General features: G+C 42.0%; 2 long non-coding RNA genes across 2 annotated transcripts; both read right to left on the bottom strand.

Moving 5' to 3' along the window:
• Positions 1–2379: 2379 nt before the first annotated feature.
• LOC133736104 (uncharacterized) lies at positions 2380–4708 on the bottom strand. The gene is made up of 3 exons (XR_009859421.1): positions 4306–4708; positions 3533–3608; positions 2380–2575 (listed from the first exon to the last, which is right to left on the bottom strand). It is a non-coding gene; the product is annotated as an uncharacterized LOC133736104 (long non-coding RNA).
• Positions 4709–9138: 4430 nt separating this feature from the next.
• Positions 9139–11473, bottom strand: LOC133736103 (uncharacterized). Its single transcript, XR_009859420.1, has 3 exons — positions 11071–11473; positions 10298–10373; positions 9139–9340 (listed from the first exon to the last, which is right to left on the bottom strand). It is a non-coding gene; the product is annotated as an uncharacterized LOC133736103 (long non-coding RNA).
• Between the last annotated feature and the right edge of the window lie 6461 nt (positions 11474–17934).

The raw sequence follows: 17934 nt of genomic DNA, 5'->3' as shown, positions 1-17934 counted from the left end.
TTGTATTGTACCTCAAGGGGACGGTTGAAATGAAAAATAATAGAAGTTTACATAGTTTAGTTGATAGGAGTGGAGGACAAACTTGGGAAATACAAAAAAAGGACAGCTGATCTGCTCCTTGATATCCGAGGGTTAATTTCATGTGAGCTTTAACAAATTATGTGCTCAGCAAATAATTAATGTAGTGTAGTAATTAAACTGAGCGATAGCAAACATTCTAAAATTGAGCGTCTGCATCTAGATTTCTTCTAAGCAGATACCTGTCAATTATTAGAAAAGATGAGCTTTGAGATGTCACAGCCGACGCTCCTACACTTTCCTAAATGGATGCAACTGACGGAGTCCTCTTTAGCTCTAAACATTTTACATATAGGACGTCATAAAATTGAAATCTAATATAACAATTTCCATAATAAGCACGTCCACCGCTGTTTCCATTATCTGGAAGTTCGTCATTGCTACGCGAAAACATTCTTTACAAGGTAGCTGAGAAATATCTCTTATACATCATACGGCACCATGAATCCAAATATCGTTCCATTCATCGAGGTATAACTTACGGGAGAAGATCCTCTCCTAAGCAATTTTTTGACCTAAGCTTCCTAAGCTTTGAATCATGACTTGCCAAGTGTAGAAAGTCACATCCAACAGTTGATATTGCTTTTCCCCTCTATTTTCATTCTTTTCCAATTTTCTTTAAAAAAAAAAAATCTGTTTTCCAATGCTTGCACAGGCTCTCTCTCCCCTCTTATTTGGTTATACGACTTATACTTGATTGTTCATCGATGCCCACTCCCGACCAAATCGCTTCCATAGGCCTCTTCTCTTGTTCAAGCTCCATGCCAGCCGCCTCCTTCTCCAGACCCTCGTCTTGAGCTCTCGAATCTCAGCATGGAATCGATGGTGAAGCACTCTCGAGTCCCAGAGAGACGGCAAGAAGGTTGCGTTGATGGGTCTTCCTTCGTCTTCAACGATGGAAAAGCCATGTTCTTTGCTTTTTACTGGGTTTATGTTTTGTGGCGTTGATTAGTGAGATCGGTTCGTGTAGTGTTATGGAAATTGGATAATGAGTTTTTGACATTTTGAGTTATGAATCCCAAACTTAATTTCATTTCAGAAAAGAAAAAACCCATAGCTTCCCCTCGCACCGTTTATACCAATTGGGTATTAGTTACAATAAAATAAAAAATTGGACTCTTTCTCTCTCAAATTGATGGGATTGCTGCTTAAAATTTGTTGTTTTGCCAAAAAAAAAAAAAAATTTGGTTATCTGGAGCATATGCCACTTTGCGACCTCATTACTATGATTCTTTAAAGGTTGTAAATGTGCTTTAAACGTTTCGGTAAGGATTACTCCCAGACTTCCCAATGATGGCAAACGCGAAAAGACTCTAGAGCAAGTCCCACTAGGCGTGCCAAAATGTTTGGCTCCGGCTTAATTTGGGCTAGCAAACAGTCTCTTTTGATGCGCGAGCTTGCCAACACCGAGGGTGTAGTCGTCGGGACATCCCTTGACCTGACTTCTTCTCAAACGCTGTGGACGAGGAGAGCACCAACCTCGTCACAAGGTTATTTTCTATGCATTACGGATAAGGACTTTTGATGTGATCTCTTGCGTCATCGAGTCGATACTCAACGTTGTAGGTTGAGCAGAGCAATCACCGGGAAGTAGGAGAAAGCACCAGTTTGCTAAAGTGTGACTTTAGCTTCGCTAGGTTGCTAGGATGTGACCCTGGCTTCACTGGTTCAACTGACGTTGAGGGTAGGTTGCTTCGGAGAGACTTTGGATAATCTGTGCAATTAGTTGATTGAAGAGTTGCGTCTTGTTTACCCTTGAAACCTGGTATTTATACCTAAGGTTTGGCAGTTTCTTGCCACAGAAGGATTATTGATTGAAGATTCTTAATCGGTCTCTGCTACTTGAATCAAAGGTTCGTTTTCCTCATGGACTCTGGAATGGGCAAAGCTGTAACCCAAAACCTAGTATACTTATTTTTGGGCCGCAGGTATCGGCCCGCTACGCTCAATCCTCTAAAGGATATTGCCAAAAATACTTTTGGGCTCATACAGATATATTGATTGCAATTTTCTCTGTTGCTAGCTTAGTGTTCGCTGAATAGCAATGTTGTTGACTGGACGAGATCTTTGCAATGTTTTTCTTGCAGGTGTTTTATTGTTATTGCTTAGAACTGCTTGAGAAGTATAAAAGCATCAGTGGAGGACCCTTTAGACATGTTAACCTCTTCATGGGATTTTAGCAATGATACGGAAGGTTTCATATGTAACTCTGTCACGCCCCGGATTTTGAATAACAAATCCAAGTCCGAAACATGAATTAATACAACTCACATAAATACAACCTGAATTTTTTTCTCAAAACAACCACACCTCACATCGCTCGATATTACATAAACCAAATCTCAAATTTGTTTATTACAGCACACTCTCACCAAATTATATTGTAAGGCTCAAATGAGCATAACTCACCTCACAATTACAATTGCTGTAAAACTAAAACAAATTCTCTAACCCGCACGATCACCGTCCTGATTCTCCTGACCTGCAGGATTACCCGCTACACCGTTTGAATAGTGTACCGGGATTGCAACAATACAAACCCGGTAAGCTTTTTGCAAAGCTCGTATGAGTAAATGAAAGGATTGCACGATTTAAAGTAACCAAATCAACTCAAGCATAAATTCAACTCAAGTATTTTCTTTGCATAATAATTGAAGTGTACAACGTCACTTCAAGCATCAATCAACTCACATCTCAACATAACTACTCAAAAACAAACAACTGTTTACTCAATATATACTCACAGGCTTATGATTTATTTATATAAATCATCCCATGCAGTATATTATACTTACAGGCTTATGATTAATTAGATTAATCACCCCATTCAGTATATCATACTTACAGGCTTATGATTAATTATATTAATCACCCCATTCAGTATGTCATGTCATACCCAAGGGCATATGATAACTCGTTTATCCCCCAAGCAGTATGACAGCAGACAGACTAGAGCTCTAACTGTATCGTAAAGTGTCACCTGGGCCAAGGTTCACCTTACGAATGACTGCTTTCCTCAATTCACTCGACTCCTCATTTAATTCATCTCAACGACTCAACTATCGCACTTTACTCCATTACCCATTATCATAGACAACACAACATCTAAGATAAATCACATATTCCAAAGGGTAATGCTCAAAATATAACTCAGTAAATCACATCAATACTTCACCCGATGTCACACCATCCAATATATATTCCACGTAAATATATATATACGTAGTCACCCATACAAGAGTGACCACTAATACCAACTATAGTTCACATGCAATAAAATCTAGAAATTCATTTTTATAGTTTAAATACATTTTACTTACCTATGGACCGTAGTCGATCAAGTCCATATAATTTAAAACAAATATTTATTTTCATAAAACAATTTCCACAATTTCCCAATTAAATAAAATCACCGAATTTCGGTTCGTGAATGAACCATGTGCGATTTACTCACCTCGATATTCCCGCTGCGTCTTCAATTCAACACAATACACACCGAAACCGCTCACCCAAGGAAGACCGTCAATCACCTAATCAAACATGACCTTAACTTAGCCAACAACTCAAAAACATACTCAAACGACAATCCAACGGTCGGATCGAAATTAAATGATGATCCAACGGTCGGATCCTCACAGATCGCCTTAGGATCATCCTCCAAAAATCATCACGAAGATCCAACGGTCGGATCTTCCTGAATCATCCTTACTAACATCTTCACAAATTTATACGAAAATCCGACGGACGGATTCTCACGAATCGCCTCCCTAATCACTATTTAGCAATTATACGAAGATCCAACGGTCGGATCTTCGCCCATGACCACACAAAGCCACTGGGACAGTCATAAGATCAACATATTATAATTTGAAGTAAAACCGATGGTCAGATCTTCGCAGATCGTAAACCGAAGATAAAACGTAAAAACGTTAAATAGTAACGTTAAAACGTAAATCCATTATTTATCCACATTTTCTAAAATAACCTTGTAATATATCAAAACGCTCGTATGGATGCGTAGATCATCGTCCAGATAATATAAACTCAAAATAAGGTCCGACCCGCCGCCACAAGCGGAGGTCAGACGGTGGTCAACGCGGCGGTCAACGAAGGTCAACCACCTCTGATGCAAAAGTTGTCAACTACAAACTTCTTCATTTTAACATGCTGATCATTTTTCATAACTATCTCAAGATCAGAAAATAACAGGAAGGGGTCGAAAAGTACCAAAATAGTCACGGTGGCCGGAAAATTTCCAGAATCCGGCGATAATTTGCAGAAACCGGCGAAGCTCCGATCATCGTAAAAATGTCCTCCTTTGGCTTCGATTCCTTCAGGAGACTTGTTCATAACTTAAAGAAGAACTCACTGGTTCAAGAATTACTCAAAACAAAGCTCTATAGCTCGAGATAACTCGATCAAAAGTCTCGGTGGCCGGAAAATTTCCAGAATCCGGCGAGCTTGAATTTCGACGTAAAAACTTCAACTTCAGGCCTCGATCCCTTCTAGAGAGTTGTTAACAATCTCAAGGCGAACTCACCAGGCCAAGAGTCACAGGAAAAGGTGGTCTGTAACTCGAGATATCCGGGTTGATAGCTCGGTTTCGATTTTTTTTGATCGGGTTTGGCTTCCAACCGCCACCACGCACAGCGCCACCGTGAAGGGACACTTTTGAGAGCTTCTGGAGGTTGAGGTGAGCTCAAGGATGAAGTTTGGTGAGGATTGGTGGCCGGAAACACGAGGAGGATGAGTTAGTTCGGTTTCGGGTGCAACCGGGTTCGAGCTGGTTTGCCGGACCTTGAGGTCGTGCCGGAGGAAAAGACGACGTCCAGTAGGTAGAGCAGCCTCAGGAGAAGCCAAAGGGAGTGGTCCGACGTCTGGAGGTGGTTGATGGAGGAAGAACAAGGCTGGAGAACTATTGTTCTGTTTTTCGGAGTGAAACAGAGTGAGTGAGAGAGAGATGATAGTCTGTTTGCTAGCTCTCGTCAATCATGCATAATCATGAAAGAGACAAGGCTCCGATCTTTACTGCCTAAAACCAGAAAGTTGTCTGCCACCATTTTTCTTTTATTAAAAGTATAGGTCGGTTATTACAATCTACCCCCCTAAAAAGAATTTCGTCCCGAAATTCAATCGCAAGTCTATTTCTCCCGATTAAGATTTTCTGTAATTTATACAGAATACTCATCAAGCACCAAATTGATCACCATACTTTCTACTTCAACTACCCCGCTTGACTATACTATCTCCATCCTTTCCAAAACTGTAGAAATCTACTAAGCTACGGCTCTACGTATAAAAATACGTCCGTATACTGAGCATATACAAGATCCAAAAATAATTGTAAGAGATAAGGTTCGAACTCCTGACCCCGAACACGAGGGTTTTGCTCCCAACCACTGAAGCCAGAGCTGCTTTCATTAATACATGCTCACGTGTTATATTTATTATGTCATAAGCGACATAAATAAAATAAAAGGGAAGGCAAGGTTCGAACCTCGGACCTCTAGTACAAGGATTCAGCCCTCAACCACTCGAGCGCAAACTGCTCTTGTTGTTATCCATCCATTCCTTTTAAACAAAGCTGTTTCAGCAATCCAGCCCAAAACACCCAAAACTGTTGCAGAATCCGGCCCATGAATTACACCAAAACTATTTCATCGGGCCTCCACCCACAGCTACAGTGAGGGCCTTGATCCGAGACAAGCCCAAGTACGGCCCACCTGCCACGGCTTATCCTTTCCGTGATTTACGGAAATCAGAATCACTTTCGGCTAAAGCTGTCTGCCACAGCCCCTCGAGATTCGGCCTGTCCCCTTACGCGCTCAACACGCGCCAACAACTTTTCCGGGTTTCGGGGCGACGTTAATCCAACGCGTGGATTCAAATTCTGAGATCGTTCATCCAACGGTGGAGATCTGCTCACCTTGTTCTATAAATAAGTGCATTCGGGGGATGAGACTATTCACACCAAAGAAAAGAAAATTTCCCCAGAGTTTTAGCCATCCTCTCTCAATTCTCTTCTTCCATCCGATAACTCAAATCTCTTCTTCCATTAGATAAACTCAAATCTCCACCACCTATTTCATCAACTTCAATCCTTTTAACAACAATCTCTCTCAACACTCAACATCATCTTCTTCAATTCTCACATTTTCTCAACCCTATCTTGTGCTCTATATAAACCTCCTTTTATCTCCTCCAGATTTTACTCGGTTTTGTCTAAGCGTGCAGTTTCAAATTCCTTCTCCTTCATCATGGTTCGAACCAAGATTACCGCTCGCATGAGCGTCAATCAACGCTGTGTTCTCTCTTTAGAAGAAGAGGGTCGTCAAGCGGCCGCTTGCGCTGGCCTCACTCGTCCTGGAGACCATCGTCCTATACGTGAGCGTAGCCGCAGTCCCCCTCCTCTGCCTCGTCGTTCTCCCAGACTGCATCCCAGCGAGTCCTCTTCCTCCCTAGCTGCTCGTGCTCCTCGGCCTGTGGCCACCCTGGAAAGCTTGTCAGACTCAATTGATGCACTGCGTTCCTCCCTCCGTGATGGTATTATGGTGACGGATTGGCGAGTCACATGTATGATCGATTACATCTCTGACATGAACCTCTCTTTGATCCGTTGCCACACCGCAATGAACAAGCTTGCTCAGGAGGTCAATAACATGCAGTGTCATCCTCCTGGGTTTCCTTGCAAGGAAGTTGCTGCGTCACTCCACAAGGACCCTCCTCCTGAGGCTGAAACCAGCAAAAGGGCTGCCACTCGTCCGTGCACCGCTCCTCATGTTCCTTGGGAAGATCTTGACTCAACCAGTAGTGACTCGCAGGACAGTGAAGAGGTCGATGATCAAGTCACCAAACTCAGGGAGGAGATTGCTAAGCTTTCCCAATCAAAGGGGAAGAAGTAAAAACAATTCATCTTTTAGTTATTGTATCTCTTTTTCTGCATTTTAACTTTCGTTGGACAATAACTTTATTTTGCTTTTGACTTGTAATAAGACTGAATGAATGTGGTAGTCTTTTCTTTAAAACAAACCAACAACGACACCATGGGTCGAACCTTGGTCCCTCCTTGCTCTTTCAAAACCTTCGCCAACTCTGCTGCGTGCCTCTTTCATAATGATGTATCACAAACAATCATTCAAAACCTACCAATCAATTAAGTCACACAGAAGTCTAGCTAGCACCATCTGAGTCAAACCAAACACAAAACAATTTCGTCGCTAGAGTCAGGGATTAATAAAGCTAAACACTTCCCATTCAAAAACATCTATAGAGCGCCAAACTTAACACCTCTTACACTCGTGATCTTTAGAACTAGAACACTAACATATCCTTAGTACCAAATCTCATCATGGTCATGCTTCACCTTAAGGAAGAGATATAACTATATTCTTCTTCTTCTCCGCGTTCGTACGTCATGTCTTAGTAGGTATCCCTAATCTCGATCCATGGAGAAGTACTAGCTCTAATGAATCTCTACTCAAGTAAACTCTCACCTTGAACTTCAACTCCTTAAGTTTAGTTGGTGTCATCCAATAAGGCGCCATTAATATAGGTATTAAACCTAGTATCACCTCAATAACAAACTCCACTACCCTCCTTAGAGGTAACATAAGTATTTCCAAATTTACATCACTAAGCTCGAAATCCACAACAATCTCTCCCCTAACCGCAACACTACTCACAAGCTCCACATAAGTCAAGAATCCTATTCAATGGCTAACACCCTAACCAAAACAAGTTCTATTAAATGGTTACGTCATGCTAAAGGGAAGTATTCAGCCCCAGCTGAGACTTTATGGCCAACTCTTTGCATCCATTTGTCTCCTAAACAATATAGCCTTGAGAATTTTGTCTCATAATCTCTCACACTCCTATCATCTTGAGTTCGTGAAATCAATTCTCTTTCCAACTACTCCTAGATTCTCAATCTCTTTCACGACTTCAAACCGAGAATAACATCCATCACATCAACTACAGGTGGAACAGGCAACTCAACCTCTGAAGCCTCCACCTCATCCTCAACTGTCTACATATAAGGATCCTGTCCCTACACAAAACTCTATCACGATATCAACGGATGGTCCAATCCCTACTTACAGGTGTCCTACCACTTTAGAATACAATCAAGATAAAGTCTAGCTTTATCTAGCCCCCATAAAATTCCTTGTCACACAAACTACCACTAAAGTACTACAAGCACTGCCATAAAAACTGTTACAAAATCACTACTGGCACCACCACAAGGCTGCCACACGAGCACTGCTACGAAGCTGCTACAAAATCATTACTGGCACTGCCACAAAGGCTGCCATATGTACAAGTCTACTATAGACATCAGGGAAAAACCCATGCTTTTACTCATAACGTTTCCTTCTAAAAGTTCATCACGTAGTGTATATAGAATCACCACACAACCTTCTTAGTCTACACTAAGAATTCAATCTCACACAAAGTCAGCATAGTTGCCTCAGAGTCACTTTAAACACGCAACACATGCCAATTACCAAAACTCCACTAAGATATCTAGTTACAAAACAAGATATCTACCCCTCTGTACGTATATTCCATCCAAAAAACATCTGCAATTCTAACTTAAAAGGCAAGATTTCTATCAATTAATACTTGTATCCACAATTGATATGTGTATAGGTCAACACCATGCCTTCAACCAAACACTTCTACGTACAAAAGAAACTCATTTCCATAAACAATCCTCACCGACTCATCAGAGTTAAATCCGGAGGTTTCCATTCCTCGAAGATTGCAACTCACGGAAGCAAAACTTATTCTAAAACGAACCTACAAGACAATTCTACCGTCCTACGGACTTACACACTGTCTAGACCCCATACTAAGACATACCCAATGATTATACCAGTACCGAAGAGTATATGATGGGGATCCGCTGCAGACGGGCCATCACTCGGGGAGTACTGATTATCACCAAATATGTACCTTACGCTCTGATACCAAACTGTCACGCCCCGGATTTTGAATAACAAATCCAAGTCCGAAACATGAATTAATACAACTCACATAAATACAACCTGAATTTTTTTCTCAAAACAACCACACCTCACATCGCTCGATATTACATAAACCAAATCTCAAATTTGTTTATTACAGCACACTCTCACCAAATTATATTGTAAGGCTCAAATGAGCATAACTCACCTCACAATTACAATTGCTGTAAAACTAAAACAAATTCTCTAACCCGCACGATCACCGTCCTGATTCTCCTGACCTGCAGGATTACCCGCTACACCGTTTGAATAGTGTACCGGGATTGCAACAATACAAACCCGGTAAGCTTTTTGCAAAGCTCGTATGAGTAAATGAAAGGATTGCACGATTTAAAGTAACCAAATCAACTCAAGCATAAATTCAACTCAAGTATTTTCTTTGCATAATAATTGAAGTGTACAACGTCACTTCAAGCATCAATCAACTCACATCTCAACATAACTACTCAAAAACAAACAACTGTTTACTCAATATATACTCACAGGCTTATGATTTATTTATATAAATCATCCCATGCAGTATATTATACTTACAGGCTTATGATTAATTAGATTAATCACCCCATTCAGTATATCATACTTACAGGCTTATGATTAATTATATTAATCACCCCATTCAGTATGTCATGTCATACCCAAGGGCATATGATAACTCGTTTATCCCCCAAGCAGTATGACAGCAGACAGACTAGAGCTCTAACTGTATCGTAAAGTGTCACCTGGGCCAAGGTTCACCTTACGAATGACTGCTTTCCTCAATTCACTCGACTCCTCATTTAATTCATCTCAACGACTCAACTATCGCACTTTACTCCATTACCCATTATCATAGACAACACAACATCTAAGATAAATCACATATTCCAAAGGGTAATGCTCAAAATATAACTCAGTAAATCACATCAATACTTCACCCGATGTCACACCATCCAATATATATTCCACGTAAATATATATATACGTAGTCACCCATACAAGAGTGACCACTAATACCAACTATAGTTCACATGCAATAAAATCTAGAAATTCATTTTTATAGTTTAAATACATTTTACTTACCTATGGACCGTAGTCGATCAAGTCCATATAATTTAAAACAAATATTTATTTTCATAAAACAATTTCCACAATTTCCCAATTAAATAAAATCACCGAATTTCGGTTCGTGAATGAACCATGTGCGATTTACTCACCTCGATATTCCCGCTGCGTCTTCAATTCAACACAATACACACCGAAACCGCTCACCCAAGGAAGACCGTCAATCACCTAATCAAACATGACCTTAACTTAGCCAACAACTCAAAAACATACTCAAACGACAATCCAACGGTCGGATCGAAATTAAATGATGATCCAACGGTCGGATCCTCACAGATCGCCTTAGGATCATCCTCCAAAAATCATCACGAAGATCCAACGGTCGGATCTTCCTGAATCATCCTTACTAACATCTTCACAAATTTATACGAAAATCCGACGGACGGATTCTCACGAATCGCCTCCCTAATCACTATTTAGCAATTATACGAAGATCCAACGGTCGGATCTTCGCCCATGACCACACAAAGCCACTGGGACAGTCATAAGATCAACATATTATAATTTGAAGTAAAACCGATGGTCAGATCTTCGCAGATCGTAAACCGAAGATAAAACGTAAAAACGTTAAATAGTAACGTTAAAACGTAAATCCATTATTTATCCACATTTTCTAAAATAACCTTGTAATATATCAAAACGCTCGTATCGATGCGTAGATCATCGTCCAGATAATATAAACTCAAAATAAGGTCCGACCCGCCGCCACAAGCGGAGGTCAGACGGTGGTCAACGCGGCGGTCAACGAAGGTCAACCACCTCTGATGCAAAAGTTGTCAACTACAAACTTCTTCATTTTAACATGCTGATCATTTTTCATAACTATCTCAAGATCAGAAAATAACAGGAAGGGGTCGAAAAGTACCAAAATAGTCACGGTGGCCGGAAAATTTCCAGAATCCGGCGATAATTTGCAGAAACCGGCGAAGCTCCGATCATCGTAAAAATGTCCTCCTTTGGCTTCGATTCCTTCAGGAGACTTGTTCATAACTTAAAGAAGAACTCACTGGTTCAAGAATTACTCAAAACAAAGCTCTATAGCTCGAGATAACTCGATCAAAAGTCTCGGTGGCCGGAAAATTTCCAGAATCCGGCGAGCTTGAATTTCGACGTAAAAACTTCAACTTCAGGCCTCGATCCCTTCTAGAGAGTTGTTAACAATCTCAAGGCGAACTCACCAGGCCAAGAGTCACAGGAAAAGGTGGTCTGTAACTCGAGATATCCGGGTTGATAGCTCGGTTTCGATTTTTTTTGATCGGGTTTGGCTTCCAACCGCCACCACGCACAGCGCCACCGTGAAGGGACACTTTTGAGAGCTTCTGGAGGTTGAGGTGAGCTCAAGGATGAAGTTTGGTGAGGATTGGTGGCCGGAAACACGAGGAGGATGAGTTAGTTCGGTTTCGGGTGCAACCGGGTTCGAGCTGGTTTGCCGGACCTTGAGGTCGTGCCGGAGGAAAAGACGACGTCCAGTAGGTAGAGCAGCCTCAGGAGAAGCCAAAGGGAGTGGTCCGACGTCTGGAGGTGGTTGATGGAGGAAGAACAAGGCTGGAGAACTATTGTTCTGTTTTTCGGAGTGAAACAGAGTGAGTGAGAGAGAGATGATAGTCTGTTTGCTAGCTCTCGTCAATCATGCATAATCATGAAAGAGACAAGGCTCCGATCTTTACTGCCTAAAACCAGAAAGTTGTCTGCCACCATTTTTCTTTTATTAAAAGTATAGGTCGGTTATTACAAACTCTCTGGGAATCGAGCGTTGGCACCCTCATGAGAACAAAGTAAGCTTGCGGATTTGGGACTCAAAGGCCAGTTTCCTCGCGGCGTAGTGAATTGTACAAGCTTAACAGGCTTAGATCTTTCGAGCAACAGCCTCAGTGGATCAATTCCCAATGATATTCATAAATTGATCCCTTACGTTACGTCCCGCTTGATCTCTCATCCAACAGCTTCTCAGGGAAATTCCGAATACCATCTCCAATTGTACTTTCCTGAATGTCCTTAAGCTTGACAACAATCAGTTCTCTGGTCAGATTCCTGCAGAACTTGGTCAGTACAGTAGGATTAAAACATTTAGCGTGGCCAACAATCAACTGTCTGGGCCAGTCACCACCTTCAACATTATTAATGATGCAATCGGAGCGGACAGCTATTCAAACAATAGGAGACTCTGCGGTGGTCCTTTGAAGAATTGCCGTCATCATCTCAGAACAAGTCGTCAAATGATTTAGTGAGGGTTTTAAAGTCTAACACTGTAGTCATGTTGGGAGCACTCGGTTTTGGTATTGGTTTTGTTTTCTCTTTTTCTTTCTTCGTCTTTCTATCGAAAGCTTCGGAGCTAGTCCTTTAGACTTTAGAGTTCTATTTTATTTGTATTTACAGTATATATACAAGTCAATAGAAAAGGGGGACTCGAACTTGATCTATCTGTCGTTGTCAAAAAAAAATAAAAAAAATTGATCTATCTGTCACTTGATCGATAGGAGCTAGGTTACGTATACGTATTAGCTAGAGTTACGAACTCAGCCAACTTGATTTATAATCATGTCTACCAGTTTTACAATAAATATATCTGTCACTTGATTGATGGGAGCTAGGTTACGTATACGTATTAGCTAGAGTTACGAACTCAGCAATATAAATCAATCATGTCTACCAGTTTTACAATAAACGGGGGAGGATTCAGTGCACCGACGTGCACTTGCACCGACATAAATGGATGGTTAGATTATATTAAATACACTCTTAGGTTATTAATAAAAATATTGTTTGGACCTAAAATGAACATTTTGGCCTGACAAGGCACGTCTTGGAGAAATTGAGCCAATGTCAGTGGCTCAAGCTATATATTGTCGACAAGCTCGAAATATATATTTAGAGGCTAAATAAAGCCTACTATGAAAGCATGGAAGCATGGAAACATGAAAAGTCAACTTTAGCACATTTTCCTACTTCGGCTAGGAGAAACCGAGCTAAACAAGGAAGGAGGGGCGGCAGACTGACCAAATGAACTTGAAATGAGCTGAAACTCTGCAGATCCATTCTAGACAGCCCAAGGATCATTTCTTATGAAGAGTGCCAGAGCTTTTTTTGAGTGGAAGGCCTTCAAACAATCAGCCCAATTTTCTACAGAAGCAAAACTGGAAAACTGGACCTGTAAGAGTTCCAGCAGCATTTTCGGCCCAACCACATGGAATAAAAATCTGAAAATTTTTCAGGATGATCTACACTCATAGTGGAACATTTTTTATGAAGAAGTCGAAGGCTAATTCTGAAGGCTTGTTGGAGAAATAATTGAAGGAATAAAGGGGCAGAAACTGACCTAAAACCAACTCAATATTCACATGTTCATGTTTCCTACCCACATGAAGAAAGCTAGATGCTTTTCTCTTTTTCCTTGGATATATTTTTCTTCTACAATCTCTTTAATAGATCATCACCACTTCCATGTTGCTGCACCTTCATGCTTTGCTTTCATTTCATCTTTTCTCTATCTTTTCCATATTTTACAAGTGAACTTAGATCTACTTTCATTATTTTTCTTCCACTCATCATTTCACTCTTTTTTTTCTTCCCTATATAAACACCTTCTCCTCTCATTCTAAGACACCCATTCACATACAACAACAACATCTCTAAGATGATCTAAGTTCTCTCTAGAGCAAACCTCTCTAAGAGCAACTCCTCTCCTTCTCTTTCTCTTAGCGGTGATCACACTCCTAGTCCTAGTCTTCTCAGAAGCCGACTTTCAGTGCCACCAAACCCTCTGTCAACGTACTTCGGTCCTAGTCTCCTCGGGAGCCGACGGTAGTGCCGCGACCACAACGGTTACAGAACCAGCCAAGCAAGGGTAACGCCCTAGCAACCCAGCCAAGCTAAAGTCACGCTTTAGCAAGTTCTCCTCACTTCCCGGTGGTTCTCGCTCTGCTCGATCTACAACATCGAGTATCGATTGTGATTTTCAAGAAGCTCAGCAAAAATCCTCGCCACGAGGCACAAAGAATCCCCAGACGAGGTTGGTGCTCTCCTCGTCTACAATCGCTTGAAAAGAAGTCAGGTCAAGGGACATCCCCGACGACCGCACCCGAACGGTGCTGGCACGCCCGCGCAAGAAAAGAGACTGTTGACCAGCTGTAGCAAAATTGGAGCCAAACATTTTGGCACGCCCAGTGGGACAAGGTTAGAATTTTTTCTTCTCTTGAAGCACATTCAACCACCGGCCTTCAAAATAAACATTTTGGCACGCCCAGTGGGACAAGGTTAGAATTTTTTTTTATTTTTTTTTATTTTTTTTTATTTGCAAGTAGCAAATATATTATGTAATCTTTTATATTTGTTACTTAAGTAATCCACACTTGTGACTAATGAAATTCCATATGTCAGTCTAAATTAGGTCTTACACTTGGGAATAGATTTTTTCTTTTTTGAATAAATCTTGGAAGTAAAGCAACCTTTAATTTATTCAATATATTTAAGATATCATATTCTCTCTCTCTTAGCCCTAGCGTTGCGGGAGAGCACCAACACCTCCAAATATTTCCCGTCCGGCGGTGGCCATGGGTAGAGCCGGCATTGCCGCGTTGTCCCTGTGCTGGCTGCTGGACGAGTACTTCATTGCCCTGGGTTGAGGTTTGAAAAGAAGGGGTTTGGCTAGGGATTTTTGTAACTTACGCGTTCAGTGGCAAGACGAATATCCAAGCAGGAGATGGCGCGATGAAAGGCCAGGAAGGCTCTTTCGCTATGATCCCGTCCACTGGGCAGAAAGCCATCATCAAGGGGAGGAGGGAATCGCCTAGAAAGGACTATTTTTGGGTCCGGCATCTCTCCCAGCAAGTACAAGTAAATAAAACACTCGGAGTAGGGTGGAGCTCGATACCTTACGTTGCGGCAAAGCCAGTTCCCCAAAAGGGAATCAACTGGAGGTTCCTTTGGAACATCACCGCGACGGAAGAGAGGGAAATAAATCTGCAGCCAAAAGGCAAGGATCCAGAAGGGGCCACTAATTTCGGTATCAAATGGGCGCATTACGGCTCTATAAAGGGAGCGATATAACGCACCCAATACAGGTTGCGCAAGGCCAACGCAAATACCATTGTAGAGAGCAGTGGCCAGAGAATTCCAAGGTCCAGTAGGTTTGTTGGAAGAAGTGCAAAAGATAAATTTGCAAAGCCAGAATTCCAGGAATGCGATACCTCCTGTATGGTCACGCCAGGTGCAGTAATATTCGCGCCAGGATGGGTAGGATCTGTTGTGATGCCCTCGACCAGCCATATCCATTCTCAAAGAAAATTGAGTGCCATCAAACTGACCATGCACATAGGGGTCAAAGTCAATGGGCAACCCCGTGATGGTAAGAACATCCAGCAGAGTTATGCTCATCTGCCCAAACCGGAAATCGAATGTATTGCTGGAGGTGTTCCAGAAGCAAAGAGCGGCAGCTAGCGGTGCAGGGCTAGTATTATTGGGAAGACAGAAGCATAGATCGATGGTTTGGGTGATACCCACCGCATCCCATCAGGCCAAATCTCTCGCTCGGTTCTCCTGATACCAAATATTTTCCTCGGGAGCGACGGTAGGCCAGTAGCCCACTTTCCTCTTTGGTCCCCAACTACTAAAATCACCAGGCACCTGCCGAAGAGCCGCTATGGGACGGCGGATGGGAAGCCCATAATAGGCCATAGCATCATCTGGCAAACGATCGCGAGGTGTGGGACCCAGACTCGCTTGACTATCACCGCCACCAAAGCCCATCAGTCGACTTCTCTCCTCTCCGTTCTGACTTCTACATCGAACACTCATGTTAGTTCGCCAGACGAATGCGGCTTTCTCAGTGATTTCATCTGCCTGATCGATAACGAATGGTTTCTTGGATGCCATTTCTAGGTCGCAAGGAATACTTCTCCAATACGCTTTGATTTATAGCTCAAATATGTTTGGAGATTAATTTATTAGCTGGGCCAGTGAGTGACCCTAGTTGATAATTAATGAGTCATTATTCAATCTTGAGAATCGCATCTAAGGCGGCAGTGAAGATATTCCACCTTTTCCTATCACCGCAGGGCCAGCATAGTGGCCTGATGTTTTTTAAAACATGATTAAAACCGATGCGGTTTTAGATGCTAAAGTTGCAGCAAAATATGGTGGTTTCAATTGGTCACACGTCATGATGACGATAGCCATGATCCAATCATCCTCTTTGGCATAAGACTCGCGAAGGATTAAATGAAAGCAAACAGTTTGCTATTTTGCATCTTATTTCGCCAAGTACTATAGGCCTTGATCTAGCCAGGAAAGCGGCTCCAACACCTACATTTGAAAAAATCAACAGAGAGCCAGCAAACAAGGCAGATACTTGTTGCTATACACATGGCGAAGCTACCACCAAGGAAGAGAAGGATCCTCATTCGCAATCAAAAGCAGTCTCCTTCACATGGGGGGCACGCTAAAGTTTTGATTGCCTACAACCTGCCCAAGTTTTGCCAGATCCATGGGGGGCAATAAAGTTGGCAAAGGAAGCGTCAGTTCATGACAAAGGCAATTCAATAGTGGCATTCAAGCTTTATGGCCTATTTAGAGGCCTATATGGAAACAGTCAAGCCAATACAAGTGACTTTGGAGCAACAACATTATAAGAGGAGTGCTGATTCAAGACCTCTTTAGTCAAGACGAGGACCTTTGACTTTGAGGTCTGGGGGGCAATGTTTGGACCCAAAATGAACATTTTGGCCTGACAAGGCGTGTCTTGGAGAAATTGAGCCAATGTCAGTGGCTCAAGCTATATATTGTCGACAAGCTCGAAATATATATTTAGAGGCTAAATAAAGCCTACTATGGAAGTATGACAAGTCAACTTTAGCATATTTTCCTACTTCGGCTAGGAAAAACCGAGCTAGACAAGGAAGGAGGGGTGGCAGACTAACCAAATGAAATCGAAATGTGCTGAAACTTTCCAGATCCATTCAAGACAGCCCAAGGATCATTTCTTATGAAGAGTGCAAGAGCTTTTTTTGAGTGGAAGGCCTTCAAACAATCAGCCCAATTTTCTACAGAAGCAAAACTGGAAAACTGGACCTGTAAGAGGTCCAGCAGCATTTGCGGCCCAACCACATGGAAGAAAGCTCTGAAATTTGGTCAGCATGATCTAGATTCATAGTGGAACATTTTTTATGAAGACATCATGGCCAGAATCTGAATTTCTGATGGAGATATACATGAAGGAATAAAGGAGCCGAAAGTGCTTCCTTATCTCCCAAATTCATCATTCCTATTAGTGCTCCACCTCCATCTCCACCTCCCTTATCTCCCAAATTCATCATTCCTATTAGTGCTCCACCTACACCTCCACCTCCCTTATCTCCAATTAGTGCTCCACTTTCATTTGTTTAATGCCAAAGTAGTTGGCATGGTAGCCTATAAATAGAGGTTACATTGAAACACAATTCACACATTCACATTCAACACCAACATCTCTAAGATGATCTAAGTTCTCTCTAGAGCAAACCTCTCTAAGAGCAACTCCTCTCCTTCTCTTTCTCTTACCGGTGATCACACTCCTAGTCCTAGTCTTCTCAGAAGCCGACTTTCAGTGCCACCAAACCCTCTGTCAACGTGCTTCGGTCCTAGTCTCCTCGGGAGCCGACGGTAGTGCCGCGACCACAACGGTTACAGAACCAGCCAAGCAAGGGTAACGCCCTAGCAACCCAGCTACGTGGACTTTAAAGGAATACACAATTGA

The sequence above is a fragment of the Rosa rugosa genome, chromosome 3 (assembly GCF_958449725.1).
Source record: "Rosa rugosa chromosome 3, drRosRugo1.1, whole genome shotgun sequence".
Classification (NCBI taxonomy): Eukaryota; Viridiplantae; Streptophyta; class Magnoliopsida; order Rosales; family Rosaceae; genus Rosa; species Rosa rugosa.
Note: the sequence above shows the minus strand (reverse complement) of the source record. Positions and strands in the feature narration are given on the sequence as shown.